Source organism: Strix aluco, chromosome 11 (assembly GCF_031877795.1).
Source record: "Strix aluco isolate bStrAlu1 chromosome 11, bStrAlu1.hap1, whole genome shotgun sequence".
In the NCBI taxonomy this organism is placed as follows: Eukaryota; Metazoa; Chordata; class Aves; order Strigiformes; family Strigidae; genus Strix; species Strix aluco.
In genome coordinates, this window is record NC_133941.1 from 18,134,037 (window position 1) to 18,146,083 (window position 12,047).

At 40.5% G+C, this 12,047-nt stretch overlaps 1 long non-coding RNA gene across 1 annotated transcript; it reads left to right on the forward strand.

Annotated features, from left to right (window-relative positions):
- The first annotated feature begins 462 nt into the window (after positions 1-462).
- Positions 463-11,518, forward strand: LOC141928492 (uncharacterized). Its single transcript, XR_012624778.1, has 3 exons — positions 463-863; positions 8,969-9,217; positions 11,501-11,518. It is a non-coding gene; the product is annotated as an uncharacterized LOC141928492 (long non-coding RNA).
- The last annotated feature ends 529 nt before the right edge of the window (positions 11,519-12,047 follow it).

Here is a 12,047-nt window from a genome sequence, read left to right on the forward strand (position 1 = left end):
TTCTTGAATAATGGGAGAAAGTTGAACCCTTCACCCATAAAGGAAACGAGTCACCGATGAAGTGATGCAAGCCTCAAGCTGAGCCTTATGAGAGTTCAGTATTTCACACAGGTGCACACAGTCTTTCACACAGCTTAAATGCTATTTGGCAAAGGGGCATGTATAAATATTTTCTCCCTCCAGGCTACTAGCAGAAGAAGGCACTTTGAAGCTATCTTTGGAAGTTTTATGTTAATGTTGCCCCTGTTAGGGGACACTGGCCACAGAAAGCAGTGCCATGCCATCCTACACCTTTCCCAGGGCATGGTCTCTCCTTATCCTTCCTATGACTGGATGTTAGGATACTTGCCAGGTTTTCATTGTTTTTTCATATTTAAACAGTTGAAGACTTTGCATGGGTAAGGCACATTATATAGGTCACAACAGAGAGGGAAAAACTTTTCAGGCTAAAGCCTGGGAGAGCTGGGGGAAGAAACTGCAAGTAATCTTGTACTTTTCCCAAGTTACTTACAGGCAGATGTGGTTGATGCCCTTTCCCCAGTTCCCTATGTGTACCAAATAGGAAATTATTGCTTACTCTGCAGATCTGTGATGCGTGATAAAATACAAGAAGATACAGCTACAGCAGGCCCTGTTCCTGCACTCTAGTTCCTTCCAGTCCTTCCTTTATTTTTCTTTTCTTTTTTTTTTTTTTTTTGGTAACTAATCTCTAGAATGTCATCAGGCCTCCTTCCATCTCCTGCTGCCTGTGGAAGCTCTCTCAGATGGTGCAGGTGAAACACTTCATCACATATGAAACAGTGAAGCAGTCCCAAAGAGATCCTAGCAATGACCTGACGAGAAGCCATCGCCCAGCTCTGAAGGTACAGCTGCATTGCGAGCACTTCCTTTAGTCCTTAAGTACTCTGCTGGCACAGGCTGTTCAAAACCCCAAACCCACGTAATGTTTTGAGCACATTACAGCACAAATGGAAGCTGTTTGCTTCATACATGGACTACATGCTGACATGCAGTAGGATTTGTTTCTGGTCAAAGGTAAACTATTCTTCAGCAATTCAAGCTGATGCTTTTGACATTGTGCAGGTAAGAAGATGGTCATGTCACCCAAGTACTGCACAAGTATCACCTGCGTTTAACAGTTGTGAGAGTTCTGCTAGTTATCTAATGGATGTGTGAACTGCCACAAAATGCTTATTGACTGCAGCGAGAGATATTAAGATGCTCTTGGTCACCACAGCACAAACTTCATATGCAGAGTAGGGTTGGTGGCTGTGCTTAGAGTAAGCTAATCCAAAGCATTAAAAGCCGCCCAAGAATGGCCACTAGTATCAAGAAGATTTATTCAACCCCTCCAGCAGCCATTCACAAGGTATGGTTGAAGCTGTGTTGCTCTCATTAGAAGAAACCTACTCACATGAAACAAAAGTTCATTAGTTAATGAAGAAAATATTAATTATTTTTTTTTGCTGTAAGAATAATATGTTATGTAATAGATTTGTTTCATTTCACCATAAGGTCAGGCTTCCTGGAGAGGCTGGATAGATTTGGATTCTAATATTACAATCAGATTGCACTTCTCATTAACTTCTTGAGTTTGCTTTCTTGATTTGTTTTTAATTATCGACTGATTAAACAGGGTCGGATTTGACTGAGTGATGTTCACTTTGGACTTCTGCAAGGTTTATAATTCCTCCAGTTTCTGTGAGAGAAGTTCAGTCAACAAGTGATGTTAGCACAACAGGCAAATGAAGGAGAAGGATCATATTCTAGTGTATGTGTCAGTGTTTACCTTTCTTTTTCTATGGCATCAAGAGGATGAGAATATTCCAGAGGAGAAGGGGGAATTTCCTAACTATTACCTTCTCCCAGTACAATTTTTGTAGCAGGCACCTGTGTGAATATAGCAGAGGACCAAAATACTCTCTGTGCTTGTGGCAGGCAGCACACATGAACATTTGAACATTCGGACACCACTTGCTCCCTCATGTCCCCCATGGCTCTTGCGTTTCTGTAGTGCGGGCCATCTCTGTATGCACACTACTCTAACAGAACCAATATTGGCTTCAAAGCAAATCAGATCCAGGCCCAATAAACTCAGAATAAAAAAATGAAATAGAGGGAAAACAAGTATGGTCACAAACGAGTGAAAAGTTGAGTATATAAATACTTTGTATAGAAGATACTATAAGAACTAGAATATTCATCCATAGAAAAGCAAAGCCCCTCTTTTTATATGATATTAATTTTGCTCTTTTATGGTTCCCCTCTTAACATTTCTATCTACTTTCCAGCACCTCATACAATTCAACTTAAGATCTGTACAAGATAGTTACCATCAACACCCAATACTGAAGTACCCTCGAGTTCAATAAGGGCATACCCTTGCTAAAATTAACTTACAAATACTGCCTTTTATTGTCAGTATTTTGCTGTATTTGACTATGATCTTGCCAATACTGATTAGCAAGTATTGGCAGGAAGAGATACAGGGAATGTTTTGGGTTTTTTTAAGATACAGATGGAAAAGAGAGGCAGACAACATGCTTTTAATGCTAAAGTTTAGATACCACCATGAAATTGTGCAAAAACAATATTGTAATTTACCTAAGAACAAATACCCAATTTATTTGTTTCAATTTATGGGCAAGGTGATTTTTCCTCCCAGATTAGAAATGTGTATGTAGTTTTCGAAAATCCTGATCAGCCCAAGCACAGGAAACCAGATTAAGAAGACAGTTTATAAACAGCAGTAAAGCAGCCCATCTCGTTTCATTATGCAAGCCAAATGAAACACAGAAATTAAACTAAGAGCGGGAAAACAACTAAGACTTAAAACTGTGTTGGGAATACTCCAAAGACTCATTAACAGATGAAAAAGTATCATTATCTTATTAGGAGTACTACCACCCATACAGAAGCTCTGATCAAAACAATAATTAAACCACCAATAACAATCTCTCTGCATCATTAAATACTTTTGTACAAATAAATTAACTCTGCCAGCCAGAAACATCAAATGGAGATAATTTACCTCAACCAACTAATAAATCCAAACAGTCAGAAAGGCTCTCACATTCTTACCTGGGAACGTGCTATCATTCTTCTTCCAAAAAAAGCTTTTAAATAAATGATCTTGACAGCGCCCCTATAAATTTCTGTATTTACACCACCACTGATAAATCAATGAACCATGTGGCTTGAGATAACAACCTGTCCCTTTGCCAGTGGTGAAAACTGATTCTCTTCCAACTAACACATGCAGCTGGGTAGGAATATTTATTTCTGAGCAAAGTAAATGGACACTGAAGTGCAATTGTTGATATGCAGAATCTGGCAACAAATCAATATCGACTTTAAATAACCAATTTATGCCATTACTTTTTAATACCTATGAATCTTGTTAAAATCCCATAGCATGCTGTCCTGAAGCAGCAAAGCCTGCTTAATTTCTTTTGGTTTGTGGGTTTATTGAATTTGAGGCTTTAAGAATCCTGTTATTGGTGAGTGTCAGTTTCTAGCTTTTCTCCTTTATTGGCTTCCTTTGAAATATCTCCCAAGCTCTTATATCTCCACTTCAATTTGATTTTTTTTCCTGTGTTTGAGAAGGGTGCAGGTCTGATGTTGGCATGTGTGTATTACTGCCTTGACTCTACAGAAGCAACCAGTACCAGTATTATTTGGGGTTTCAGGGGCGTAGATTAAAGCAGATATACCGAGCCTTTATTTATGTTCCTTTAAGCAATCTAAAGAAGTGTAATAAGCATATTAAACAATTTGCCAGATCATGCAAAACTGCATTCTTGAGCTACATAAATAGCAGTGCTCATGTATATATCATCTTGTAGCCTAATTATAAAAAATCAAAGATCAGGATTAAGAAAAATGCCAAGATTCCTGAGGTCAGAGTCAAAATTTAGACACAGAAATACAATGCAGAAACCAGGGGTTGAAATTCCTATAAAGCAAAAACTAACCTTCCCAGATACACCTCCAAGAATGGGTCAGGGCTGAGATACATCAGCAAAGCAGCACTTGTTTAGGGACCTTCATCCACTGCAGCCGTGCTGTACCTATTTAGGGGAAAGCAGAGTAATACAGTCTCAAAGGTGTGTTACTCTGGAAACTTTTACTAGAAGAAAGCTCAAAAGGGTGTAAAATTTCTGGTTTGAAGTAGATTAGAACTGAGGAGCCATATGTTAGCATGACGGCTTAATATGCATTTTTAGGAGCACCTCACAAGACAAGTTCAGCCTGTTCATGGAAGTGAGGAGACAGGAAAATGCATTGGAAGAACTGCAGAGAAAGAGAACTTTGTTTTCTAATGTGCTAGACTCTACATCTTCTTTGACTAGCTACTGTTTTAGCCTTGATTTGTGAATATATTAAGCAATTGAACAGGTTTACATGTTTATTCATTTTCTCCCTTAATTCAACGGGAAGTTGTACAACAAATCTAACTGTACTGTCGTAGGGAAAAATACAGGCTGTGTCCCACAATAGATGCAGTGATCAGCACAGCCATGAGCATCTGCATTATATCTGGGTTCTTTAAGAAATGCCACCTAATCTTTGGAGCACTTGTGCATAATACAGTGAGAATCAGACCTCATGCCTACTGGTGTAACACAATTATTGCTACACTGTCAGAACGCAGGCCAGTCCCTTGAAGTGACACTGAACAGTTAGCTATTTTGGGGCTTACTTTGTCTTCTTGTGTGTCATCCATCAGGAACTATCTCTGGAGAGAGGACAGTAGACCAGGAGGACCAGTCTGATCCATTCTAACAAACCCAATATTCCTAAATCATGCTCTTTAGTTTCCCAAATTAACTTACTTCATGGTAATACCCTTTGTGCCTAGAAAGATTTATTGTTTTTATTCAACCTGAAAATCTGCTGGCATTAGATATATTAGGATACCCACAGGTGGTTCTTTTGTCATCCTATCACTGCAGTGGGAAGATAGTAAAATAAATCAATAAAAACAATGTCTTGGTTGATGCTTGGGGAAACCAATCTGTGTTTGAATATATAGCTCAGCGACAGAGTGCCCCGTGTGCAGACAGCACTAGGTACCATGGCTTCCACTCGCTGGAGATCTCATATAAGGATTCGGGGTTTTATTTAGCTTTTTCTCACCACTCAGGTTTCTATCTACTTCTGTGCTGTTTTTAAAATAACAGTTTCTTATCTTTTTTGTTGTTGTTGTTGTTCAGATATATGCTAGATTGAGGGTTATTTTTCCACAAGGTCGTGTTTTCTGTCTTTGACTTGAACACAACATTTGCAGCAAGAGCCTAATATAAAGCTGATTTTCAGTTGCCACTATCCGATGTTTGTTTTCAAAGACTGTATGCAAATCATGCCAGTGCTGCCTTCTGCACTTCCTCCATTTTATTTTCTATTGAGACTGAATGTGAAGAGCTGCAGTCTATTTAGAAGATCATGGTTGTTGCAGCAGAAAACCAAAGCTATTTTCAAAAGTGAAATTTCTTAGAATCAGTGTATTTTCTTTGTGTATCAGAAACAAGTATGAGCACTCTGAATCTTTAGTTATCCTCCCAGGTCTGAGAAGATGTGAGGAGAAGCAGAGTGGGTATGGAAAGAAAAGCAGTTGATTAGTAAATCCATTTATTTATGCTCTGTTAAGGAAGCAGAGTGGAGACTGCTGGGGTGAAGTGAAACATAAGAGAAACAAGTGGCAATTCTATAGCTGCATTCTCCAAATTATTTTTTCCTGAGAGCACGGTGGACATTAGTAGGCACAGGTACAGTCAGCCAGCTTCTGCAGAGAACAGCCTCCAGTTGAACTCGGTACCCCGAGAACCACACAGCTCCAGGGCATGCAGGGCAAGTTGTTGTTGCCCACCCTGCTTGTATGGGGGGAGTCATTCCCCACCACCTACAAAAACCATGCAACATGCCTTACACAGACATATATAGATATATTGCCTTGGATTATGTGTGTCTTCTGGACTCTAGACTAACTGCCAGAGGAGCATTATCAGACCTTGAGCTAACCCGAGAAGGAATGAAGCATTGTTTGTCAGGACCTAGCTATCTCTGTGCCCTCAGAAGAAGGGGGCTTTGTCCTACCCCTGTCAAGCCAATATTGAGTTCAACTCAAAGCCATTGATAACTCAAACCTGATAAAGCCATAAGTGAATCCATTTAATAATTGAAGCCACTGAAGGACCTCTACTGGGAAGCACAGCCTTGTTTCCTGGTATCCTATTAAGGGAAGGCTGGCACTGCATGTGCTGCAGATCTGGTTGATAAATTTCTGGTTTTATCTTGAATACAGCATGCAAGCGTATATCCAAAAAGCGAAATACATAGGGAACAAACAAAGGCTGTTTCCTACAGGCTGCTATGCCTACTCTACAGAATATTTTTCACCTTGTCAATCAAATATAGGAGGTATCCAATGGAGGTAGTTACACAGTAGAAAAGGGCATCCTGTTTTCCAGAGTTCTCAGGTCTAAATTCGCTGTGCTGCAGAGCCAGTTGCTCCTTCATGTTTTTGTTACAGAAGTGAAGCTCTGCATCTCACTGTTAAGGAGACCATTTGTTAATTGTTTCCAAAAAGCCGAGAGTGAATATATAGCTATATAGCTAAATAGCTATACAGCTAAAACACACAATATTGTGTACCCTACACAATATTCAGTGCTATCAGCTGCAGCACAAGATGCTTGTGAGGCAAGAACAGTTATGCCAGATGTTGGGTGTGAACCCGCTTGTTCCCACTGCATTTCCACTGTGTAGAGTTGTTTTAACTGTGACAGTTGTGCAGAGACCTTGCTGAGGCAGTAAAAGCCTGCCGATGTCCTAGCATATCTGAGACCTCCCCCAGGACCAGAGCCTTTGTGCTTTGTTTGCATCCAACATGAATGGTCAGGAAGCCTTACAGTGGAACTAGGAGCCAAGACTTGGTCACCTTATTTATGAGAAAGTCAATGCAGTTATGCAATTACTACTGTGAAGAAAGAAAAATACCTTTTTCTTTAAAATTCACAATTTGCTTTAGTAAGAAAGAGTGTGGGGGTTTGATTACCAAAATCGATGATTAACGTTTCCTTTGCTCTTTTATGTCCCCTGTAGAGTCCGATTTCTAATTTTTTTGGTTCAAAAACTGGACAGCAGAGGGTGCCAAACCCCCAAGAGGGAGAGCACCCAGGCCCACTGAGCTCTCATACATCACCTTAATTCCCCCGCGTTGATAGCTCTACTCCAGCACGAGTGGTCAGGCCACATCGAGACACTTCAGAGCCACATGTTCCATCTGTGCTGATAGCTGTACTGGAGTGTATTATCTCATTTGGTTGTGTCAGCACTTCCATTACAGTTTATAACCTCTTACTTTGTGGATCAATCTAGGCTATTGCAAGCCAAGTTATTTTCTCTCTGATGTGCAATTGGCACTCAATGTTATCTCAGGAATCTGAAGCCATGTTTTGTTATCAGGATGTTGCAGAGACGACTCACTAAATTAAAAGCAAGCACTTGATCATACAGAGCCGAGCATAAACCCTCCCCCACCTTTAACATGTGGTACAAATATGACACAGCCATTGATGAACTAAATCTGTTTAACTTAACATCATTTGTATGCAGCTTTTTACTTTGGACAAAGAAACATGAGATTAAAACATCAACAGCTCTGAAATCCCATTCTCATCCTACAGTGAATTATGAAATGAAGCGGTATTATATTAGCAGGCATTTCTTCTTGTTCTAATAAAAAGATACACATTCTACATTTTCTGCAAACACTACTCATGGGAATGAGATGGAAATTGGTCCTCGAGTAGTAACTAGTTACAATAGCTTCTAAAAGAGCCTACAAGTTATTCTGATTGTATTTAGGAGCCAAATCCAGAAACCTCTATTGTATTCAGATTCTTGTTCTTTGCTGGAGTCAAAAATTGCTGCACTTGGTCCAAAGGGCATTTGTTTCTCTTCTATTTCTTGCCAAATCCTGTCCTGAAGATGAGCATTGTCAGATGGCCAATTTTACTGTTCACGTACCTGATACATGTAATCACTGGCCCATTATTTCTACACAGGAATGGGATCCATCATTCCTAATTGAAAATTTTGCAGATAACAATTGATAATTTGTAAACACTTATTCACTTTGAATGAGTTATGTAGGCTCTGTTTACTTAATCTAGCTATTTGTCAGCTTTATCAGTCACTTATCAACAGAAGCAGAAAGCAGGCCACATATTACCCATTCATCATCCCTTCCTGTCTCTGGAACACGCGCAATATATATTGCACATGCCACAGCAGTGGTGAAATAGCTCATAATATAACATTGCCAGCAGAATTAAGTATAATAGTTACTTTCTCAACGCCAAAAACTTGTAGGGTGCTTCACAGCGGCAGTAATGTTTTCATTCAGTCCCAACACTTAGGCCTAACAAATTAAGTTATTGCAAATACGTCGCTGTTGCTGACAGTTAAGAGAGGAGGTGGTGCAATGGGTTTCAGGCTGGACTGGGAACACCTGACACCCCTGTGCAGTAATGGGGGAGGACATCTTCTGAACGGGGAAAAGTGCAGGAAAGAAGACGCAGCTAGAGAGGTCCTGTGGTCCCTCAGGGTATATGGAGGTACAATTTTTAACATCTTTGTGTAGTAGCACATGATACTGAAGTCAATTTGTGTAGAAAGCAACCATTCTGAACACATATTGTCACAAAAATAGCCTGTAATTGCTTGCTGTACAGGTAGTGTGATGCCCTCAGCCTGTAGTCAGCAGTACACAGGACTGTACTCCCCTCAGGGGAGCAAAACTCAGTAACTTTTACATCTCAATTAAATTAAGAAAACTGAGACACCAGCACCATCTCACCTTTCCAGGTCTCCAGGCCTCACTAATCCTGTCGGTGCTCCAAGCTGCAGGGAAGCGCTTTGAGAGAAATGTGACTTTCACCCCAACTATGGCTTCTCCCTGCAGATATGGCCTCTGGGTGTCTGGCAGCCTCTCACTGGACTCCGTCGCTCCCTGCCACTCTGCCGAGCAGAGGAGGCTGCCTGAGATGGGCAGGCGGTGCCGAGGAGCCGTAGCCTGCACCACCCCACTGAGGGACGTGCTGAGGAGAAGATTTTGGAAAGGGACACGGGCTCTGCTCTCAGCGGTTGCCAACGGATACACCTCAGGCCTTTGAGGCCAAGATGGCTGCCTCCGGCCTCCTCACCTCCTAAGGTAACGATTCCTCTCCCTCAATGTTCTTCCTCACAGACTGGCTCCCTTGCCCCTCTTCTCTACCTCATACTTAACCCTATGCATTTCTTTTCACCTCTCAGATGTCCCCTCCTTGCCCTCCCCTTGTCCTCACTGCTGGCAGGGCCTGGCTGGGGCTTCGTTCAGCCCAGAAACTCAGTACAGGTGCTTCTGTCACGGTTTCAATCAAACCAAAATTATTGTATGCCTTAACAAAAAGGACTTGCTGGAAAATCAAGGTTAGAAAATCACCAACTCTGCCCTTAATCCAGCAGTAAACAGTTCACTGCTAAAAAAAGACACACCACCAGCAAAACAAAGGCATTTGGCTCAGTACACAAACATGAGTAAAACACCAGAAAAGCAGTATTGTCACTCTGTAACCTTTTAAGTAAAGTCTGGCAGGAAGATGAAGACTTAGAAGAGCTTTAAAAAAAGAAGCCCTTTCTACTAGCTCTTTACAGGGAAGGTGGGAAGCTGTTGTAAGGATTTCAGATGTACTATGGCATAAAAACATTTTTGTGTGAAAAAAATCATGGACACACATTTTAAAAAGTTACTATTTTGTAGTTTCCACAAATTCACCATTACCTATCAGTTAAATATTTGCTGCTGCTTACTTTCCCCCCAAGATGTTCCTTTGTTTGTTCCTTTGATTTGGGGAGGGTAGTTGTGTGGATTACTACTGTGATTAGCAATTTTCTTTCCAAGGGAAAATGTGTTATTTTTAAATCCACGAATCCAAATGCCCGTTGTGATCTGGAAAAATAAAAGCTTACAAATAATTCAATAGTGTCTTCAAATTTAGATAAGTCATTCAAAAATGAGCTAGTGATTGCATAGAAGATGACAAGCTGAATTGGCTCTGCTGGTCATTCACCAGTAGCCCCACAGTTAATCAGGAAAGGGGAGGAGGGTGTCTTGCAAATCTCCCTTGGGTATGTGTCTCCCAGGAACCCTCCTTTGGGTAGCCAGAACCGCCTAAAACTGATGCTCTTCAGGACACTGCCAAAGGGAATGTGGAACAATGTTAAAAATCACGGTTAATGCAGGCATGCAATCACTGATCCTTAGCTCAGTTCAGACACTGCAGTGTAGATGAGCCCTTTGGAGAGCTTAATACGTTAAGAGAATCCATTACTTTTTTCTGATTTATTTTATAATGGCTCATTTACATGCACTAAGAAACGGTATTTTTATACTACTAGAAAGGTACAGATTGCCTCTTTGCAGTCGTACAGATTTTCAATTTTAGACAAGATCTTTGAAAAATTGACAGTATTATGAAGTTCCAAGAAGCTTTTCAAAGTCACTTAGGTTTCTAAAATCTATTACGGTTATTTTTTCCTTCGTATTCCAAAGGTTGTATTGTTGGACTCATGGTACTAACGAATCCTGTTGTATATGTTGAGCAATATGAAAAATAGGGCACTAATGTTTTAAAGTCTCTAAAACATTTCTCAAATTGACTGTAAAATGTGGCATTTCTACAACACACGATTGTTTGGCAGGATATAAAAGCTTACTGGTTCTCATTTGGGTGATTTGCATAACTTGTTCATGGCATCATTTGTAAATATTATGCCTATCCCAAGCTGCCGCTGATAAAAGAATAAGATTGCTTTTGCCAAAGCACATCATACTATAGAGGAGAAAAAAACCTTCCTGTCTAAAAAGAGTAAAAGCTATACAAAGTGAGTTAAAATTTTATACTGCACTAATCTCAGGAAATCACTTTTGACGTCTGTTAGAGAACATAAAAGTGAAAAAAAAATATTTTCTTTCATTATATGAACTGGTTCTATGAGGACTGGGCAAGCCAAGGAGCAGTGGCTATTCCCAAGGAGCTGTTTTTTGTGAGCATGCTTCATACCAGCACCCAGGAAGTCCCTTTGCCCGTGCAGCAGAGAAGATAGGATGAGAAGGGTTTTTCTGATTCCCCAGGCTCACTGCCAATTAAGATGTAGTCAGCAATTCTGTTTCACGCAGACAGATGACAATTCAGTTTGCTCACTGACCTGTGTTGACTCTTTGGTACTAACAAAACCAAAACACTGCTACAAATCTATTTCACCCAAAGAGACTGAATACAGAGGAAAAGCTCATTTACTTAGCAAGGCGGGACAACATCCATATAATCATTTTAGAGTGTAATTTAATATTCATGACTATCCTAGAAGGTGGCAATTTTGACTCATGCTACAGAGTTCACTGGCCTGTGCTTGCTTAGGAAAGGTCCTTCAAGGGATGTTGCATTTCTTATAGAAAAATGCTGTGGTGAACATGATGCTGTCAGTCTTTGGAGGCTCCGTCACAGTCACCAAATAGATGGACACCTGGAAAGCACGCATGTTTGGTCCCCTTCACAGTCAAGAATATGTCACTGTGCCTGTTGTCGTGACCTCCCTGATTAAAAAGCTCAGATGAAGATTTTTGTCTCTATAATTATTTAGTGGGAAGGAAGAAGAGTAACTAGGATGCAGAGTGTAACTACGTCTGACTGTTTCTTAGAGTATCAAACTCACTATATTAGCAGCTGTTCCAACACCCTTGTGCTAATTTTTATGCAAGTAGTTGAATTGGCTCTTATAAACTTTTAGGAAATACACCAGGCACTGAGAGATGCTAATATCTCTTGATGCAAAGGTAACAATTTAACAAGGTACCATTTATACATGATCTGCGGCAGAGCTCTGAAGTTACTAGCATGCTGCTGGGCAGGGTGGGTAATATACTGCTCAGCCTCACTAAACCTGACAGCTGGCTTAACTAAAGCGTTTTTCTCCCCTGCAAGGGCTATAACAGAGCAAAT